Below are 23,211 nucleotides of genomic sequence, written 5' to 3'. Positions count from 1 at the left end.
GGCTAAAACGTTAAAAATGACTGCTAAAAAAATAACCAATTATTTTCAAAGCAAAAATAGTGACAATGAATGCAGGGGGTCAAAATAAGATGGCGATCGCCGCAATCCACTGCCTAATACTATATTTGCGCCGGATTATTTTCGGGTATTATCATTCAGTCCATTTTTTGTCGTATTATTGTAATGTAAGGTGATATATAGTACATAATAGCTATACATATGCACCAAAAAAAAAAAAAATACATAAATTGTATTCCTTTTGTTGTGATATCGTAACAATATGAACCCAGGTGCTTGTGAGAGATATTGCGGGTTCATATATAGATGCTGTACGCCTTTAAGAAAGGCGTGATGGGATATCAGCTGAACACTTGTCAGCTGACAATACAAATGCTTAAGTGCAGAGGTGCTGGATTATTACATTCCGGTTTCATGCAACAGTTATGATGGTGACCAAACGTGTGTGAGTACAGTTGTGTTAAAAAAATGGTTAAAATGAACAGTTGCATTCAAAAAATGTAGAACAGTAAAAAACAAAAATAGACGTGCATTAACAAAATGCCCTGAAAACTTAACATAATGAAAACAATTTAAATGAAGAAATAAGCTCAATAATTAAGCTAAAAAGGAAGTGAAAAGGTTACAATTTTTTTTTTTTGTGAACTCCAATAACCCTACATTATCTTTACCCAGTCAAAACGTAGAGTGCCTAAATAAGCATGGTAATTTACCATAACAAAAAACAGTAATGATAAAGAAAATGTATAACATAAAAAAGCGCAACCAGATATAGTCAACGAAAGACAACACGTTATTCAAATTCTTTGTCGTATTATATATTTAAGGTAAGGCAAGTTTATTTTTCTGTTAAAAGTGCTCCCGGCTATAATGTTCTGTCGCCTGGCTGTACAGAATTCCTGGGAAGAACCCTAGGTGCAATTTGTGAATGACGCTCCCTTATTCCTCACTACGGACTATGGGGTTGCCCAGATCCCCTCTGAGATAACTTACACAACGTGCCAGTACAGGTACGTAACAAAAGTAAATTCAGCGGCTGCCTTCTACAGCCGCTGTCGCTGCCTTCCAATTCCACCTGTTGCTGTCCCGAGCACAGGCGCTCTATTTGTACTCCTTCTGTATATTCTCGTTCTCTGTTCTATTCCAATACTCCGGCCAGAGATTACAATGGATTGTACCCTGTCAGGGCTACCAGAGGAATATGAGAGCGTCACTCTTATGGGATCGACCGTCCCTCTAAGACCCGCTCCCAACCAATCAAAGAGGTCTGAGCAACACACCCCTGCTCCACCTCTTTGTGTCATCACCATGATTGGCAGGCAGGTCAACAGGGCTACCAATCCCCACCTGCAGGATCACATATGCGCCCGATAGCCATCACAGGTCTCCCCTGTCACATGGCCCTTGTGACTTGTTTTGTTAAATGAGTTTTGTTTAGAGTTTCTGTCCGTCTTATTTTTGTTTATTGGATAATTAAACGTGCACATTAGCGCTTCACTGTACATTCTGTGTCTGAGTCTCCCTTCCTGGTAAACAACAGCTGTGCCAGTGACGCTGTCCCATCACATGGTCCTTTTCCATTTTTTCAGGATTGAGTTCGTTTGTGTGCAGAATGCAGTTTGCAAGTGCACTTGGTTAGTTTATGGTTGGTTAGTATATGGTCTGTGAACCAGGTATCTTGAAAGATGGCAGCTATTTAAGTATTGCTTCAGTTTTTAATAGCATGTTTTAGATTCTTACATATTGCTGTGGAAGAAAGCATGGGAACGGGGAGGGGGGGTGGGGGGGGTGCACTCCACTAATTTAATTAATACATTTGTTGAATGCCTGCAGTAGGAGAATAGTACAGTATTCAGTTACGTGATACTGCACTATTGTCCTACTGTAGGCATTAAACAAAGTAATTTGAGAAAAGACTGAATATATGTTACTTGGCTTTTGGTGTCTGACCACATTTCTGTGAGAGCTTTAGTTTCTCGCACTGTCAATGTAATTTAAGGTTACCAGATTTGCTCAGACTCATTATTGTATTTATATTGTAGTGTTGCGTGGAAATGAAACAGGCTCACACAGGTTTTGCAGGTGCTAGAATGCAGCGGTTTATTAAGGTAAAATGTGCTGCTTTAACAGCCAGTGGTACAACTACAGCTGAGCAGCGTAGTGCTACTCAGACTGCGACATAATAATAAAAGAAAATCAAAGAAAGTCCAAAAGCACACTGTTTTGGCCGTGTGCTTCAGCCAACTAAGTGCAGTCTCTGGTTTTCCTTGGTTGTTTTTAAGTCCTGCTTCTCTCTGGCTCTCCTTGGCTGTTTCTCTTTAAATCTTTCTCTCATCACATGTTTAAATGTTAATACTAATTGGTGATCTATTTTTTACATTTTTTGTACATTTAACATGTTTTGAGATGACAATATAAAGAAAATAATGAGTTGTTGTGATGATTTTATTAATGGCTTCAGAGTTGCTACAGCATCACTGAATTGAAATCTGCAAATCTGGTAACCCTAAATTAAATGGACAGTGCGAGAAACTAAAGTTCTCATAGAAATTTGGTCAGGCACCAAAGCCAAGTAAAATATATTCAGTCTTTTCTCAAATTACTTTGTTTAATACCCACAGTAGGACAACAGTGCAGTATTGCATAACTGAATACTGCACTTTTCTCCCACTGCAGACATTCAACAAATGTATTCCTTAAATTAGTGGAGTGCTCCCCACATTCCCATGCTTTCTTCCACAGCAATATGTAAGAATTTTAAATATGCTATTAAAAACTGAAGCAATACTTCAATAGCTGCCATCTTTCAAGATACCTTGCAGGATATTGTAAACATCCGGTTCACAGACCATATGAACCAAGTGCACTTGCAAACTATAATGTGAACACAAACAAACTCCATCCTGAAATAAATGGAAAAGGTTCAAAATAAACGAAGGGCTCTTTCACGGTTAGTTCATTTGACCCTTTATTATTATTATTATTATTATTATTATTATTATTATTAGTATTATTATTAATTTCTTAGCAGACGCCCTTATCCAGAGCAACTTACAGTCATAAAACAAATACATTTCAAGAATCACAGTACAAGTATTAATTACAATTAAGAGCAAGATAAAATACAATGACTTCAGTTCTAGTAAAGTACAAGTATATTACAAAATATGAATCGATATCAGAGCAGATAACAGTGTCAGTGATAGTTACATCAAGATACGATTAAATGCAAAATACTACAGATTGAATAACACTAGTGGCAGATTACAGTACAGTACTCTGTAACGTACAGGATTAAATGCAGTAAAATAGGGAGCAGATAAGTGCAAGTAAAGCGCATTAAGGAAGAGTGATAAAGTGTCCAGAGGGAAAAGAGGAGTTCTATAGGTGCTGTCTGAAGAGGTGAGTCTTAAGGTGAGTCTATGGGCAGCAGTGTGGAGTAGTGGTTAGGGCTCTGGACTCTTGACCGGAGGGTTGTGGGTTCAATCCCCGGTGGGGACACTGCTGCTGTACCCTTGAGCAAGGTACTTTACCTAGATTGCTCCAGTAAAAACCCAACTGTAAAATGGGTAATTGTATGTAAAAATAATGTGATATCTTGTAACAATTGTAAGTCGCCCTGGATAAGGGCGTCTGCTAAGAAATAAATAATAATAATAAAATAATAATAATTAAGGAGGCGCCGGAATGTGGTCAGGGACTGGGCGGTCCTGACATCTGTAGGAAGGTCATTCCACCACTGCGGGGTGAGGGTGGAGAAGGAGCGGGCTCTTGAGGCAGGGGAGCATAGAGGAGGTACAGCCAGTCTTCTAGTGCAGGAGGAGCGGTGAGGTCAAGTGGGGGTGTAGGGAGAGATGAGGGTCTGGAGGTAGCTGGGTGCAGTCTGGTCAAGACATCTGTAGGCAAGGACAAGAGTCTTGAAGTGGATGCGAGCGGTGATCGGAGCCAGTGGAGTGAGTGGAGCAGTGGAGTTGCGTGGGAGAAGCGAGGCAGTGAGAACACCAGGCGAGCAGCGGAGTTCTGGATGAGCTGGAGCGGACGGGTGGCGGACACAGGGAGGCCAGCCAGGAGGGAGTTGCAGTAGTCTAGGCGGGAGAGTACCAGGGCCTGGACCAGGAGCGGGGTAGCGTAGTTGGTGAGGAAGGGTCGGATACTTCGTATGTTGCTCAGGAAGAATCAACAAGTGCGTGCCAGAGTGGAGATGTGCTGGGAATAAGAGAGGCAGGGGTCCAGGGTGACTCCGAGGTTCTTAGCTGAGGAGGAGGGAGAGAGTGTGGTAGATTCCAGAGGAATGGAGATAGAGAGATCAGAGGGGAAGGGAAAGAAAAGGAGGTCAGATTTAGAGAGGTTGAGTTTGAGGTGATGTGAGTGCATCCAGGAGGAGATAGCAGACAGACAGGTAGAGATATGGGAGGGTATGGTGGAGTCAGAGGGGGGAAGGAGAGGAAAATCTGAGCATCATCAGCATAGAAATGGTATGAAAAACCATAGGATGCGATGAGGGGGCCCAGGGAGAGGGTGTAGAGAGAGAACAGGAGAGGACCCAAGACTGACCCTTGGGGGACTCCTGTTAAGAGAGGGCGAGGTGTGGAGGTTGATCCATGCCAGGTTACCTGGTAAGTGCGGTTGGAGAGGTAGGAGGAGAACCAGGCCAGAGCAGTGCCAGAGATTCCCAGGTCAGCGAGAGAGGATAGTAGAATAGAGTGATCGACAGTGTCAAAAGCAGCAGAGTCTGAGAGCGGGGAGAAGGTGGAGGAGGAGGGCGAGTTAGTAGGGGACGCAGTGGGTGTAGGGGTTGAAGCGGGAGGGGGTGGGGCGAAGAGAGAGGTGTTAAAAAGTTTGCGGATATCTGAGATTTTAGAAGAGAAGAAAGAGGCAAAGTCATCAGAGGAGATAGAGGAGGATTGAAGTGCAGTTAGGTTTACTTGGAGTTATCTGTGAAACCTCTGAGAACCACATAATCACACAAGGATGCGCATGAAACCAAGTGTACCGAGATCACTTGAAATGGTTTATGGTTTGCCACTTTGCTCTGTTTCACCTTTTTGCAAATGTGAAACCCAAATGTATTCCAGTTCACTTGAAAACAAACCGCTCCATACAGTGAAGCAAATCGTGGAAGTGATGTACTTCAGCAAGCACCAAGGAAAGTGTCTCCCTTTGTTTAACATACACAACGCAGGGCTTGTCAAAAAACACACAAATACACACACACACACACACACACAAGACAAGAACACCATAATCATACCCTCCAACTGTACCAATTTAGCCAGTACAATACCTAATTTCTAACTTTGGTACCGAATCCCCACAAATATAGTGTGTGTACTGAATTTTGAGCTTCATCTGAAGCCTTTTTTTTTTTTTCCTGCACGGCCCCGCCAGGCCACTAGAAGCATGCGGGTGCTAGCGTCACATCCCCGTGTACTGTATACATCATAGAACCGATGAAAAAAAATGTCTGTATACCAATACATACATTCACATAATAAAATAAAGTTCAGTTATTTTAACTATAGCCAAATGGCAGTCTGTTACAGAAAAAAAGCCTATTGGAAAATGTAATGGCAATTGGCAAATCACTATTGGTAATAAAGAGGAATGCAATTAAACAACATTAAAAATGGTGTACCTATTCTCTGGTTATACTAAGTGAAATTCACATCACATGCCAACTCTACAGATGAAGGAGCTATAGTACAAATTGATAACCAACTCAGTAGGCTACCAATTTTCAGTTCTGCTGTAATCCTACCACAATTCGCTTCTCATACTATATATCCCAACAAAAAAAAAAAATACTAATGGTATCTGCCATTTCTTCTCTCTATCAATATGTATTTTGATATATATACAAATGTTTATACTGTACATCATGCAGGTACAGAAGTATATTCCTTCTGTAGTATTTGTGCACTTTGGTAAGAGATATAGGGCAGGATTTTCAAAAAACAGTGTTACTGTATCGAACTCGTGGTATAGTAACAACAGCTTTAGTAGCAAGTGATTTTCAAACAAAATTTGTTAATAAAATCAATCCGTTAATGCTTTGAAATTGAGTCAATGAGGTCGTTTAATGAACGCATTCCTCGTTAAAAAGTTTTGTCGCAGGTCACACTGGTGGGGTGCCCCGCCCATGCGTATTTTTGTGTTTGATGTTGTATATGACGTGTTAATGTTGTCTGTTATATGTATTATTGTATTATAGATGTAAAATTTATATTTAGGCACAGGGAAATGCACAATCACTCCACATGCAGATTAAAGTGGGTATTAGTATGGAAGCACGGGGAGCACAATTAGTTCACATGCAGATGTACCGAGATTCCAATTGAATGATTGATTAGCAATCAAGGCTCGGTACAGCTGCATAAAAGATGCAGTGTTTCACTCACTCGTGGTTGGGTGTTCGTGAGTGGAGAATGGGTGAGTGAGAGAGGAGAAATGATTATAAAAGATAAACAATTGCTACACGTGCTAGTTTAAACTAGCACGATACTTGTTGGTTTGTTTCATCCACTGTCTGTCTGTCTGTTCGTTTGGCCATTGTGCCGTTTACTGTAAGTGAATGTTTTGTTTTGTTAACACTAGCACCGCCACAGCTGCTTTTTGAACGGCTTTTGCAATTCAAATTTAAATATCTCCGCATATGTGAATATCTCGTGCATGTCCGTTCTTACCCACTTCAACTCCAGATGTAAAAATTAAACCCCTTCCCAGGTACCAGATTTTGAAAAAAAAAATAATAATGTTTTCAAACCTGTAATTACTATGAAATGTTAACATATGATGAATAAAATACAAATAAATAACCTAAACTGTGTTTTCATTAACCCTTTATGCTCCTGTGTACTACATACCCATATTCTATAGAGATAAAAACAGGTTTTTTGTTTTGTTTGGTTTTTTTGAACAATGAAAAAAAAACGCTGCTAATAACGATAATAACAGTAAACAGTAAAAATCAAACATCAAAACGTGTGCCATTTATTGAAATGTTCAATACAACAGAACCCAGGGTTGCCTTCGCAACCACTGCACATTTTTCTTGTGTCTTTTCTTTTGTTTTCATTTTTGTAGCAGACCCTGCACCTTTTTTGCGGTCTCTGCTTCCCTTGTGTTGGAGGGATAGTCACAAAGGCGTGTACACAGCTACTTTGCGCAGGATGGATCTGGCTGCCGCACTGCCTGTACACAGTGCTGTGTTTTGATAGTATTTCGTCACAGCACTGCCATTTCAAACCAACAAACCAAACAGCTCCCTGTTTGCAGCTGGCTTACCTGTAAAGTAGCTGCATGCTCTTTTGTTTGTACAGTATGTACTGTTCTTGGCTCCACATCCTCTTCATCATCATCGCTGATTGATAAGTCAGCATCACTGTCACCTATATCGAAATCCTCCGAACCAACTTCACACACGTTGCTCACGACACGCAATTGGATACAAATGTCACCTGACCCTCCCCTGACTTTCATTGCACATTCCACAGAACTAGCACTGCCTTAGAGAATGAAACCTGAAATGCTAGACTGAGAAACCGATCATAGGATAGAATGGGAAACTTGACGTACGCAGGTACAGCATGGTACTGTAAGTGGGTTTTCATTTGATGTACGTCATGGTGTTGAAGTGGTTAAGTGTTACTAAATATTTGAATTGTAAAAATGAATAAGTTATAAGCACTTGCTTCTTCAACCGCCAGACCTGCAGTTTATGCGGCATATTGAAATCAATACAATGTAGCCGACAATTTAGTCTGGGCTTTGTAATAAAATCAACGTTATTGTGAAATAACGTATTATAATATTATTATTTACACTACATTTCTCAGGAAGAACGACTGTGCCACCCTGAGGTGTGACGGTGCAAAAATTTTTTTAAAAATGTGCGTATTCTAAGCTCTGCACAGATCAGTGACCATCGGGACTGGTGCTAAATGAAAGCCAGACACTGCTGCATTTTACAACGCAACAAAGTACGGTGTGGATATACTGGATCAAATGGCATGGCTGTATTCTGTCAAAGCTGGTACTCGCAGGTGGTCTGTGGCTGTTTTTTATAATGTTTTGGACCTGGCAGCCATCAGCGCTTTTTGTACAAGGAGTGTACCGGCAACACAATCACTTGGCGGGACTTCATTTTGCAGCTAGCCCTGGAGCTACGGCAGAAACATTTTGATAAGAGACACGAAAGTCGGCTGGCAAATGCCCCTCAACCTTCAGCCAGCACTGCGCCCACTGGCACATGGAATAAAAGACAATGCCAGGTTGCTAAATGCAATAAAAACAGAACTTTTGATGTCTGCGCCCATTGTGAAAAGGCAAATCTGTGGCAAATGCACTGGTACAGTTGAAAAGCGTGTTTTCTGCGTAGATTGTACTTAGAAAGCTGTAATAGAACTCTGAATGCGCTTTCACGTTGCATAAGCTATGTTATATTTTTGTTTTATGCTATTTCTGCTCTGAAAATGTTATGTATGATGTTCATAAATAAAAATATTAAGTTGTATCCGATTGTTTATTTTTTATTTTCATATCGAAGCAGTTTTAAAATGGAGCCACACATTTTGTGGGTGCGGCGGTTGTATGTAGTCCGAAATCTCGGCGCATTTATTCATACCTCGCAGTCCTGACTGTCTGTGGTCTTCCTGGTCTGACGTCACCACCAGCCAGCCTGTTCACATCACCTACATCACTTCCTGTCTCAACGACTAAATAAGGGGAACTCAATAAGCAAAATGCATGTTAACGAGATGAAGAAAAATGAATGGAAGCATAATTCCCTGTTATGGAAACTAGCATACAGCGAGATGGCTCTTCCACCAGCGAGCAGCAGCCAAATTTAAATAAAAAATAACGGGAATATCTATTTTGTGTATAATTTGTAAACTTAATTTAAAATTGTGCATTTTGTCATGCAGAATGTACATTTATTTAGAACACTTGACATATAAAATGCTGATTTACAATTATCTGGCGTGTGGGTAAAAATCGGATGGCACATATTAATGGATGGGACGGAAGTGGGGGTAAACAATCTATGTGTACTGGTTGGAATTTATTTTCTTATGTTGACATCTACTTATGTGTGTATTTTAGTATGTACGATTGTAGGCTATAAATAAATATGTTTGAAGTGCCATTTGTGTTTGTAGTTGTTAGTTATTATACATGTATGTATACACTTAATTATATATTTATTAAGCTTTTAAAGTTACGATATAACTCCCTAACCCATGCACAACTTGTTTATAGTTAATTGTTCGGTGAATTCCGCTAATCAATAAATTTAGGCAAAATCCATGTCAAAGTATTCCATTGACCTACTTGACTTTTTTGAGGATGCAACATTGAAAATGGATAATTGCAAAGCATACGACATGGTTTTTTAGATTTCCAGAAAGCTTTTGACAAAGTCCCGCATAAAAGATTAATTCTCAAACTGAATGCAGTAGGGATTCAAGGAAATGCATGCACATGGATTAGGGAGTGGTTAACAGGTAGAAAACAGAAAGTACTGATTGGAGGAGAAGCCTCAAAATGGAGCGAGGTAACCAGTGGTGTACCACAGGGATCAGTATTAGGTCCTCTGCTATTCCTAATCTACATTAATGATTTAGATTCTGGTATAGTAAGCACACTTGTTAAATTTGCAGATGACACAAAAATAGGAGGAGTGGCAAACATTGTTGCAACAGCAAAGGTCATTAAAAATGATCTAGACAGCATTCAGAACTGGGCAGACACATGGCAAATGATATTTAATAGAGAACATTGTAAAGTACTGCACGCAGGCAATAAAAATGTGCATTATAAATATCATATGGGAGATACTGAAATTGAAGAAGGGAACTATGAAAAAGACCTAAGAGTTTATGTTGACTCAGAAATGTCTTCATCTAGACAATGTGGGGAAGCTACAAAAAAGGCCAACAAGATGCTTGGATATATTGTGAGAAGTGTTGAATTTAAATCAAGGGAAGTAATGTTAAAACTTTACAATGCATTAGTAAGACCTCACCTAGAATATTGTGTTCAGTTCTGGTCACCTCATTACAAAAAGGATATTGCTGCTCTAGAAAGAATGCAAAGAAGAGCAACCAGAATTATCCCGGGTTTAAAAGGCTGTATGCAGACAGGCTAAAATCATTGAATCTATTCAGTCTTGAACAAAGATGACTACGCGGTGATCTGATTCAAACATTCAAAATCCTAAAAGGTATAGACAATGTCGACCCAGGGGACTTCTTTGAACTGAAAAAAGAAACAAGGACCAGGGGTCACAAATGGAGATTAGATAAAGGGGCATTCAAAACAGAAAATAGGAGGTACTTTTTTACACAGAGAATTGTGAGGGTCTGGAACCAACTCCCCAGTAATGTTGTTGAAGCTGGCACCCTGGGATCCTTCAAGAAGCTGCTTGATGAGATTCTGGGATCAATAAGCTACTAACAACCAAACGAGCAAGATGGGCTGAATGGCCTCCTCTCGTTTGTAAACTTTCTTGTGTTCTTATGTTCTTATTGGTTTGTATATAATCATGTCCGTGCCGATATCTTTTGAAAACAAGCCCTGACAGCCCCATATTGCACTTTTTAACTATTAGACGAAATGCTTACAAAATACTTAACAATTGCTACTAGGACCATGCTGCATGATTTGTTAATAGCATTATAATTAAATTATACCAAATCACATTTTTATTTACAACAAAGGGAAAACATAATACATGACTTTATAAGCATTTGGGCGACACAGTATATGTTACCTTCATTGTACATAAAATTGTGATTTGGTATCATTTAATGATAACGTTAATTAAATCCATCCTTTTCCAAGTGCAAATTAACTCCTGATAAATTATGACAATTAACACAGATTTGCTTTTAAATTCCCAAGCAAACAAAAGAAATAGTCACAAGAAGCACTGCTCGGTAATATTCCGTAAGGTTACAAATGGTTAAAACAAGTGAACACTGGAGTTATCATTTACGACCTTTTGAAAATCCTGCTCATAAATTCTTAAAATTAAAAAAAGGATACTTTTGGAGTAAGTCTGTTTATACCACCTGCTTTAAAAACAAATCAAGTGTGGTCCAGGCCAGGACAGGGCAACTGAGCACAGGGTTAAGAAGACAGGGCAGGCTCATCAGCACGATGGGATTTCATGACAGGGCACTGAGCACAGGGTTAAGAAGACAGGGAAGGCTCTTCAGCACGATGGGATTTCAGGACAGGGCACTGAGCACAGGGTTAAGAAAACAGGGAAGGCTCTTCAGCACGATGGGATTTCAGGACAGGGCACTGAGCACAGGGTTAAGAAGACAGGGAAGGCTCTTCAGCACGATGGGATTTCAGGACAGGGCACTGAGCACAGGGTTAAGAAGACAGGTAAGGCTCTTCAGCATGATGGGATTTCAGGACAGGGCACTGAGCACAGGGTTAAGAAGACAGGGAAGGCTCTTCAGCACGATGGGATTTCAGGACAGGGCACTGAGCACAGGGTTAAGAAGACAGGGAAGGCTCTTCAGCACGATGGGATTTCAGGACAGGGCACTGAGCACAGGGTTAAGAAGACAGGGAAGGCTCTTCAGCACGATGGGATTTCAGGACAGGGCACTGAGCACAGGGTTAAGAAGACAGGGAAGGTTCTTCAGCACGATGGGATTTCAGGACAGGGCACTGAGCACATGGTTAAGAAGACAGGGAAGGCTCTTCAGCACGATGGGATTTCAGGACAGGGCACTGAGCACAGGGTTAAGAAGACAGGGAAGGCTCTTCAGCACGATGGGATTTCAGGACAGGGCACTGAGCACAGGGTTAAGAAGACAGGGAAGGCTCTTCAGCACGATGGGATTTCAGGACATGGCACTGAGCACAGGGTTAAGAAGACAGGGAAGGTTCTTCAGCACGATGGGATTTCAGGACAGGGCACTGAGCACATGGTTAAGAAGACAGGGAAGGCTCTTCAGCACGATGGGATTTCAGGACAGGGCACTGAGCACAGGGTTAAGAAGACAGGGAAGGCTCTTCAGCACGGGATTTCAGGACAGGGCACTGAGCACAAGGTTAAGAAGACAGGGAAGCTCTTCAGCACGATGGGATTTGTTAATGAGATTTTCCGAGACATAATGAAACATATACAGATTTTTGTTGTATCTGAATGTAAAAATGTGCAATATAGGTTGCATGAAACTGCATATTTTATAGTTAACATTTCAAAAAATTATCTGTCAAAAAACTGTCACAAGCAAAGAAGAAAGTCACAGGAAAAATATGAAATGACAACTGAATAATGATTTAGCACATGTATTGCGTTTGGCTTTATTATAATTGTGCCATATTCCCTCGCAGGGAAAACATTGTGCCAAGACAAAGTGGTACTGTCTGTACAGACATTAGTCACTGTTACAGTTGCGCTGCTCCGCCTGAGTTTAGTAAACCAGCTCCTGTTGCATCTGTAGCTCACTATGGAAGGCCATCCGGGTCAAAAACGCGTTATTTAGTACATGTTTCGAATATTTAGTACATGTATTGATTTGGATCAATCAGAATACATAAAATAGTACGTGTTCTAAATAAATGTAAATTAACTACGCATTTTCTATGTATGGTCTGGTCATTTTACAGTAGTACCTATGTAGGGGCTGGTCATTTTTAGGGCTGCAACGAAGGGTACATTTTGACCTTTGAAGGTTCGTAACACATTACGAAATGCAGGTTCGAACCTTCAATAGTACCAATACGCATAATTTATTGGTGACGTAACCATAGCTACTAGTTTATATTTGATTGAATATCCTATTATTTTACAGGTAGGCCCTAAGCCATATAAATGGAATAAAACACTCACATGTAGTTTAAAAATACGTTACATAGAGCAGTAATCATGTTTTTATAACTTAAATAAAAATACACGTTGTTTATGTACACGTAATTGATGCTGCTTGCAATATACTGCAGGTCTTGAATTTCGGCGTTGAAGCCCCGCACTATCTCATGGGGTGCAGTTTCTCGCTGTCCTTACAAAGGAAACACAAAATTCTACTGTCAGGACACTACACTCTGATTGGCTATCATATTATTGTTACTAAAACAATGAATAATCCTCTCCCTATACCGAAAACCTAAACCTAAGGTCAGTATACTATACTGCAGTCTTTGCACATCTAAAGTAGTTCGTGTTTAGCAGTGAATAAGTGTTTTTGTTACTTTAAAAAAAGTGACCGGAGGTGCTCACTTCTTCAGTTATCCTGACAGGAACATTTCGTGGTACCTTTGTAAGCACTGCCAGTTTCTCATGCTACATCGGCCCTAAATAAGTGGATTTCCCCTACCCCCCACAGCGTCCATGTCGCCGCCGGGACTGCACAATTAAGAGACTATGTGAAGGGAAAACACATGTTTTAGGATTTGGTTACTGATATAAAAATGAATGAGAATTTATAAATGCTTAGCTAGTCATCTTTTGCTTTTATATTCTCTATGTATGTTTTGCTTACCTGCTTTGGAAGATTTTTCTTTATCCTCTGTGATAGAACGTTACTTTAGTTGCTAGTAGTAACCAGGCAAATGTTTATAGCAGTTGCTAGGGCCAACACATTATTTATTTACACAAGGACGGTGGCTGAGAGAAGTCAAACTGTGCAGATCAATCTGCATGCCTTTTGCTCATGCTGCCCAACTGTGTGGTTTTTCATTCAGTTTTGCGGATAGCTTTATACGTTTGATGCATAATCCAAACAATTAGCGTCTGGTTTCAGTAAACTAGACGTATGAATGAATTATACAATACAGCGAAGCACGGTTTAGCAAAATAAATATAGCAATTAAACATGGGCCCCTATTCATCAAAGTGTCGGTGTTCAGATTTTTTAAAATAACAGATCCAAAATATAATCTACCTGATTAAATGTGGCAAATGCTCCAATGGGACCTACATAGGAGAAACCAAACACCACCTTCGGACAAAGACGAATCTACACAGACACACCATCAGCAACAACATTACCAGCACTCCTTGGCAACCATTTAAACATGCCAAACATTATCTGCATGATCTGACGGTTCTTGTTTTAAAGGACAATTTCAAAAACACAAAAGACAGGAGAACTTAAATGTATAAAATTACTGGACTCAAAAAACAAAAGACTCAATAGAGATACTGGTTTTATACTTCATTACAGTTTATAATATGTCCTACTTGTGTATATACATTGTAATTGTAATACAGTGAACCAAACAAACAGGTTTGAATGTACTTTAAGTGAAACTCAACTTCGCTTGAAATGTTCTGGTGTGAAACGAACCAAAGCAAACCAGGAAAAAAAAATGTGTTCGTTTGGAGGTGAACCACGATTTAAATCAATCGCAAGTGAGGTGTGAAAGTGCCCTAACTTTAGCTCGCATCCAAAAGAATTCAGCCCCTTTGCTCGCAGATAAGTATGATCAGCAAGCACATTGATACTTTCAAACAAACCAACCAGACCCAGTCAGTTTGAAACAGACCCTTATGCAGCCTTAAGGTTCAATTTGGTTAAATGTGACCATTCACCTGGCAACAGCATATAATTATAAGATACTATACTCCCTACCAACATGCAAACACTGGAAAACCTTTGTTTCTGTGATTTGTGTTCAATTTATAGATACATTAGCCTAACATTATGTGCTTGAGACAATTTAACATTTTATTTATTTTAGGTCTGCTTGCCCCTTATTGTGTTAAAAAAAATGCAAAATGAAATCACACGTTGTATTATGTAAGGAAAAGTAACATCATATGCTTTCTAATTATTTATATACTCGATTCATTATATGCAAGCATCCTTCTTAATCACACAGCATAGCACAGCACACACTCCTCATAGTAAATTCAGACATACCGGTACATTTTAACAGGTTTTTTACATGTACGTATCTATATGTTGTTTATTATTTTTACACTTTTTCGGTTATCGATTATATTTTCCTCTTAGGTCTCTGTTAACGCAGGTACAGTAACTTATCAACGCCTAATAACACCACAGTGTAAATTAAGAGGCTATGTGAAGGGAAAACGCATGTTTTAGGATTTGGTTACTGATATAAAAATGAATGCGAATTTATAAATGCTTAGTTCGTCATCTTTTTCTTTTATATTCTCTATGTATGTTTTACTTACCTGCTTTTGGAAGATTTTTCTTTATCCTCTGTGATAGATCGTTACTTTGGTTGCTAGTAGTACCCAGGCAAACGTTTACAGTTGCTAGGTCCAACACATTATTTACACAGGACGGTGGCTGAGAGAAGTCAAACTGTGCAGTTTAATCTTTGCGTGCCTTTTGCTTGTTGGTACCAGTGCTGCCCAACTGCGCGATTTTTCAATCAGCTTTTTGGGGTGAGAGAATGATGCTAGGCGGGTTGTCTATTTCTGGGCGGTTTTGGTAAAACGCTCAGGGTTGCCTGATTTCTGGCAGAAAAATAGCGACGTTGTTCTTCAAATCAGAAACCCTAGCCACGCCCTACTGGTCACAAATATGCGCTCTATCTAACCTCAGACGACTCGTGTAATTTTGAAATACCGATATGTAACTAAAATTAGAAGCATTTAAAATCATATAAACGTATAAATCCTTTGCCTTTTTCCATACACTACATGCGTAATTAATTATAGTAAAACGATTACTGTATCAGTGCCGTCGTCTTTAGCAGTAGCACCAGTAACTGATTTGCAAATAGCAGTATATATAAGTTTGATTCATAATCAAAACAATTAGCGTAGTAATAAATGCAACTTTCATTAAGAACATAAGAACATAAGAAAGTTTACAAACGAGAGGAGGCCATTCAGCCCATCTTTGCTCGTTTGGTTGTTAGTAGTTTATTGATCCCAGAATCTCATCAAGCAGCTTCTTGAAGGATCCCAGGGTGTCAGCTTCAACAACATTACTGGGGAGTTGGTTCCAGACCCTCACAATTCTCTGTGTAAAAAAGTGCCTCCTATTTTCTGTTCTGAATGCCCCTTTATCTAATCTCCATTTATGACCCCTGGTCCTTTTTTCTTTTTACAAGTCAAAGAAGTCCCCCGGGTTGACATTGTCTATACCTTTTAGGATTTTGAATGTTTGAATCAGATCGCCGCGTAGTCTTCTTTGTTCAAGACTGAATAGATGCAATTCTTTTAGCCTGTCTGCATACGACATGCCTTTTAAACCTGGGATAATTCTGGTTGCTCTTCTTTGCACTCTTTCTAGAGCAGCAATATCCTTTTTGTAACGAGGTGACCAGAACTGAACACAATATTCTAGGTGAGGTCTTACTAATGCATTGTAGAGTTTTAACATTACTTCCCTTGATTTAAATTCAACACTTCTCACAATATATCCAAGCATCTTGTTAGCCTTTTTTATAGCTTCCCCACATTGTCTAGATGAAGACATTTCTGAGTCAACATAAACTCCTAGGTCTTTTTCATAGTTCCCTTCTTCAATTTCACTATCTCCCATATGATATTTATAATGCACATTTTTACTGCCCGCATGCAATACTTTACACTTTTCTCTATTAAATTTCATTTGCCATGTGTCTGCCCAATTTTGAATGCTGTCTAGATCATTTTGAATGACCTTTGCTGCTTCAACAGTGTCTGCCACTCCTCCTATTTTTGTGTCGTCTGCAAATTTAACGAGTTTGCTTACTATATCAGAGTCTAAATCATTAATGTAGATTAGGAATAGCAGAGGATTAAACCAAACGTATGAAAGAATTATACAATACAGCGAAGCACGGTTTAGCAAAATAAATATAGCAATTAAACATGGGCCCCTATTCATCAAAGTGTCGGTGTTCAGATTTATTTATTTATTTATTTATTTAATAACAGATCCAAAAAAGTAATCTACCTGATTAAATGTAGCAAATGCACCGATGAAACCAAACAACATCTTCAGACAAGGATGAATCTACATAGACACACCATCAGCAACAAAATTACCAGCACTTCTTGGCAACCATTTCAACATGCCTAACCATTCTCTGCATGATCTGACAGTTCTTGTTTTAAAGGGCAATTTCAAGAACATACAGCCAACAGTCCCTATATGGTCATACATGCCAATAGTCCCTATATGGTTGGGACAGTTTCAATTTCCTAGCAAATGTCCTGCGTCCTGATGCATAGGAAGAAAGTCCCAATATTTACCCATAGGAAAAAATCATTTCTTCTGCACAGTAGAGTTAGTGAAAACCTCACCCTGTACTGAATTACAGTTGACCTTTGTAGAGCTAATTAGTAAGTCCAAAAGTGTGGTATGTGAAAAAACGTCCCCCGATCTCCCTGATGTCAACAACAGTAGATAAATAAGAGCAGGTGTGCTTTGTTTGTAACTATTAGTAACATGAAGTATGTGTATGACACAGGCTAAGGGCCTGTTCACACTGGGTATTTTATATTTATTTTTTACTCAGTATGTTTCAGTTTATTTGTAGAGCAGTTTGAGCAACACAGTCTGATTGGAAAATTGCAGAATATCCTCCACATTATTTTACTATATGAAACTTTTGTTTATACACCTTTGTTATATTGTAGTGCAAATACTTTGTATACCACTGTAACACCGGTGTTCTGTTACTGTGTGTATATCTGCTGCTTTGAAGAGAGATACACAGGTTGAGATTGAAAACGCCACTCAGGCATCCAGGTTTTATTAACAAGTTGCAGTGATAGATGGCCGCCACTAGGGTACCAGCACACACACAAAAATATTACATACAAAATGCAAAACAAACAGTTCAAAACAGAACAAACAAAGTCTCCCTGCTACGTCCCTCGAAATAAACCTTTATGGGATTAAAATCCCCTAAACTAAAACCCCTTACTAAACATCAGGACGGTGGTCCTCGGTTCACTCTCCCTCTCCCAAAACATTATTTACATGTGCATTGCCTCACCCCTGCCACAACCACTATCAGAATAAGGAGGTACAGGAGGTTAATTGCTTATTTTCTTCTGACAAGCATAGCAATAAAAATTGTCATCAGTGAACTGTTGGTTGCTTACACAAACAAGGTGGAACCATCACATGCACAAATCACATTCTTGTGTAAAATGAACAGCAATCAAACATATTTTTTTTAAAAAAAAGGGAAATATTATTATTAGTTTATTTAGCAGATGCCTTTATCCAAGGCGACTTACAGAGACTAGGGTTTGTGAACTATGCATCAGCTGCAGGGTCACTTACAACTACGTCTCACCCGAAAGACAGAGCACAAGGAGGTTAGGTGACTTGCTCAGGGTCACACAATGAGTCAGTGGCTGAGGTGGGATTGTACTGGGGACCTCCTGGTTACAAGCCCTTTTCTTTAACTACTGGACCACACAGCCTAGTTTATTCATAAAATAAAACAAACACCTCACTCCAACTAGGAGTGCAAACAAAGCTTTGCAAGATCCCTGTCTCACAACCGGACGGATAAGCCATTGACCGGTTAAACAGAACATTTGTTTTAAACACAGGTCAGAGCATTTCAGCTTATTACAGCCGTTACCAGGTCTTCCCTCAGGCCTTGGCCTTCACACAGACAGAGGTGCATGATACTAGACCTCTGAAATACATAACTGCTTAATTTAAGGCAGGTGTTCCTCATTACACTAGTATTGTTAGCTAATCATTCCGGCCCTAATTTCAAGACCAGATGTATTCTGGGGGAAGTAGTTCTGCTACCCATTTTAACCCCAGGACTATAGTTTCCTTTGTTCCTCCCCCTACACTGTCACAATATGCAATAAAAACTAGAAATGTACCCTCTTCAGATGACTGATCATGTGTGGTGTTCTTTTCTCCACATGTAGAGCACCAGTCCTTTAGATTCTCCGTGGAACAATGTTGTCTTGTTTAGATAAGATGGTTCAACTGTGTTTATAAAATCAATTTATTCAGGTAGAATTTTGTTAATTTAGAACTAACAGTTTAGTGAAATTAACTTATATTGATGACACATTTCATTCTAAAGTGTTACTATCAAAATAAGTACAATTATTTAGCTTGCACAATTACATTTCAGTTACCACGTTAAGAAGCCAATAACTTCTACATTTTTAGCGATTATCATAACATCCATGCACTTGTTAGTATAAAACAGTAAAAAAGGATTGTGATCATGAACAGGCAATGCAATTGTTAATACAAATTAATAAAATTGAACAGGCATGCAATTGTGTAGCATGAAAGAGTAAAGAAAAAGCAATGAGCAAAAGCAACAAACAAAACAGAAGTATTGTACTGTTTCAATCGTAGTTATAAACCTTTACTGAGAATTGAAGTACAGTAGTTATATTTAATCAGTTAACAAAACAATTGTAGATGGATATCTTAATTTTCATGATTATATTTAAAATGATCCAAATACTCTACATAATAGTGTGGCCATACAGTACAATATAATCTTTTATAAAAATGTAACTTAGCAGAGAACAATTTAAGTGAACAGGTAAATTGATCATTTCGCTGGCTGTGGTATTTTGAATTTTGTGACTTCCAATATATGTCTTTCATTCTTCTTAAAGGTCATTCAATGACATCTGGTAACATCTTATTTATTCAAATACTGGATTTACTTTCGTCAACAAAGACCAATGATTTATCTGGTAAAAATATGAACTTTTGAACATTATTCATATTCTTATAAATCAGAACAATACCGGAGTCATGTATTAACATTAATGCTATCCGCCTTCTGTGCAAATAAATAGTAGATGTGTTGTACTTGAAATTAACTTCCTCCTCTTTTAAAATATACTCTGCAAACTGAAAAGTTAGAAAGATTTTGCCAATTAAGCTCATATTCAATTAATTTCAAATGAAATGTATTTCAGGGTAGGTAGGAATCACCAATTGTTTTTATTTTTTCTCCCCAAATGCCCAATTGTATTTCACCTTGGCACACCACTGCCACCCCCGCGCTGACTCGGAAGAGACGAAGACGACACACGCTGCAACCCCCGCGCTGACTTGGAAACATGTGCTGTCAGCTGTCTGCTTCTTTTCACACTGCAGACCCGCCATGCAGCCACCTCAGAGCTACAGCGTTGGAGGACCACGCAGCTCTGGGCAACTTACGGGCAGGCCCGCAGGTGCCTGGTCAGTCTTCAGGGGGCACCCTGGCCGACCTAATCCCTCCCCCTCACCGGGTGACACTCGGCCAATTGTGCGCTGCCCTCTGGGAACTCCCATCCCCAGTCGGCAGTGGAATTTGCGTTTAATTGTCATTAAATTTGGATGTCCTGTAATATAGATATGTGTGGATAAAAGTGCCTGGGGTCTGCAAAAAATATGTGGTGAGAAAAAGGAGAAGGACATTTTTACCTTATTGGTGACTTATTTTACCTTCCTTTGACAGGTACTGACAATACACACAAATAAAATAAACAGGCCTATTAAATATTACTTCACAGGTTGTGTTTCCTCAGTTTAGTTGTACTAGTGTCCATTAAATATATCAGTGCCGTGAAACAGTATTTGCCCCCTGTCTGAATTTCTGCATTTTGCATTTTTCTGACACTGAATGTTATCAGATCTTCAACCAAACCCTAATATTAGATAAAAAGGGAACCTGAGTAAACAAATAACACAAAAATTTGATACATATTTCATTTCTTTATTAAACAAAGTTATGCAACACCCAATGCCCTTGTGTGAAAAAGTGATCGCCCCCTTAGACTCAATAACTGGTTACGCCACCTTTAGCAGCAATAACTGCAACCAAACGCTTCCTGTAGTTATTGATTAGTCTCTCACAGCGCTGTGGAGGAATTTTGGCCCACTCCTCCATGCAGAACTGCTTCAACTCAGTGACATTTGTGGGTTTTCGAGCATGAACTGCTCGTTTCAGGTCCTGCCACAACATCTCAATGGGGTTTAGGTCTGGACTTTGACTAGGCCATTCCGAAACTTCAACCATTCTGATGTAGATCTGCTTGTGTGTTTCGGATCATTGTCTTGCTGCATGACCCAGCTAGGCTTCAGCTTCAGCTCACGGACGGATGGCCTGACATTCTCCTGTAGAATTCTCTGATACAGAGCAGAATTCATAGTTCCTTCAATGATGACAAGGCGTCCAGGTCCTGATGCAGCAAAGCATGCCCAAACCATGACACTACCACCACCATGCTTGACCGTTGGTATGAGGTTCTTACTATGGAATGCAGCGTTTGGTTTTCGCCAGACATAACGGGGCCCATGTTGGCCAAAAAGTTCCACTTTTGACTCATCTGTCCATAGAACATTGTTCCAGAACTCTTGAGGATCATCCAGGTGCTTTTTGGCAAACTTGAGACGAGCATTCATGTTCTTCTTAGTGAGCAATGGTTTCCGCCTTGCTACTCTGCCATGAATCCCATTTTTGCCCAGTATCTTTCTGATGGTGGAGTCATGAACATTGACCTTAGCCGAGGCGAGAGAGGCCTGCAGATCCCTGGATGTTGTTCTAGGGTTCTTTGTGACTTCCTTGCTCTTGGTGAGATTTTGGCAGGACGGTGACTCCTGGGAAGATTCACTACTGTCCCAAACTTTATCCATTTGGACAATATGGCTCTGACTGTGGTTCAGTGGAGCCCCAGAGCCTTAGAAATGGCTTTGTAACCCTTTCCAGATTGATAGGCATCAACAACTTTTCAGGAATTTCTTTTGTTCGTGGCATGATGTGCCTCTAGAACTGCTGCCCAAACCTGGTCCTGGAGAGCCCCTATCCAGCAGGTTTTATAGGTAACCATTAATCATCAATTTCTTAACACCTGGAACAATTTCATTGTGATCAATTAAGCAGATGATTTATTAAATGAAGTCATTTAGAGATAATTTGGTACAAAAAATGAACTACCCTTTTCAGCCCTCAATGGCCTGGATTACATGCTGGGAAAATGGCATGACTTATTTAAGGTGGTACAGCTGAATTATAATTTTAGATAGCTTTGGTTTGTTTAATTTAACAATTCCTGCTTTGCAGCTTCATGTTGTATTTGATTCTTGTATAATGTATTACATTTGTATTCAAACATAAACTAAACATAAACCAAAACTAACTAAAATTGTAATCCAGACCGTACCACCTTAAATAAGTCATGACAGGAAACAAGTCATGACATTTTCCGAGCATGTAAACTGGCCCAATGACCAGAGTTCCCTTAATTGAACAAGTTATTTGCTTAATTGATCAATAACTTCCATGTGTTCCCAGTCTTTAAAAGTGGAATTGAAGACAAACCAACCCTAACCCCAAACCCTAAAACAAGCTGTGATGCAAATAAAAATCCAACTACAGCCTTGAGCAAGGTACTTTACCTAGATTGCTCCAGTAAAAACCCAAAAAATGGGTAATTGTATGTAAAAAATAATGTGATATCTTGTAACAATTGTAAGTCACCCTGGATAAGGGCGTCTGCTAAGAAAGAAATAATAATAATAATAACTGTAACCACTGGGGGTCTTAACGAAGAACTTGATTACATCTTTGCTCTTATGATTTATAATGTATATTAGGTTATAGTTTGTGGCATGGTGGTGTGGTGGTTAGCGCTGCTGCCTCAGAGCTCCAGGGTCCCAGGTTTGATTCCCGTTTCAGGGGAGTTTGCATGTTCTCCCTGTGTTCGTGTTGGTTTTCACCAGGCACACCGGTTTCCTCCCCTCATCCAAAAACATACAGGTCAGGTTGATTGGTCACTCTAAACTGCCCTCTGTGTGCATGTTTGTGTGAGTGTGAGAGTTGGCCAGTGATGGACTGTAGTCCCTGCCGTCTCTTGCACCGTGTCTGCCAACTCCAACTCACCGTGACCCTGTATTGGATAAAGTGGTTATTGATGATGGATGGATGGTTAATATTTGTAATAATAAATTTATTGACATCCACATGTTCTCCGATTAAATATGTTTTATGCCGACTCTGTTTTTATTAAAAAATAAAACGCCCTGATGAACTTTTAAGCTTCTTTCTACTCCAGCGAATTAATTAAGGGGGCAGACTAAAACGAATGACAAAACGGAATGCCCATTGACTACAATGGGGAGAGCCCGCTCCTTCTCCACCCTCGCTCCGCAGTGGTGGAATGACCTTCCTACAGATGTCAGGACTGCCCAGTCCCTGACCACATTCCGGCACCTCCTCAAGACTCACCTCTTCAGACAGCACCTGTAGAACTCCTCCGTTTTTCCC

At 39.7% G+C, this 23,211-nt stretch overlaps 1 protein-coding gene across 1 annotated transcript in view; it reads right to left on the bottom strand.

Moving 5' to 3' along the window:
- Positions 1-15,486, bottom strand: part of LOC117406232 (dynein heavy chain domain-containing protein 1) — a 304,176-nt gene extending 288,690 nt beyond the window's left edge. Inside the window, exon 1 of the mRNA XM_059029741.1 lies at positions 15,185-15,486. The gene's annotated coding sequence lies outside the window, so the exon portion shown is untranslated. The remainder of the gene's footprint in view (positions 1-15,184) is intronic.
- Positions 15,487-23,211: the final 7,725 nt, after the last annotated feature.

This window comes from Acipenser ruthenus, chromosome 9 (genome assembly GCF_902713425.1).
Source record: "Acipenser ruthenus chromosome 9, fAciRut3.2 maternal haplotype, whole genome shotgun sequence".
Lineage (NCBI taxonomy): Eukaryota > Metazoa > Chordata > Actinopteri > Acipenseriformes > Acipenseridae > Acipenser > Acipenser ruthenus.
The sequence above is the reverse complement of the archived record's forward strand: the minus strand, read 5'-3'. Positions and strand labels throughout refer to the sequence as shown.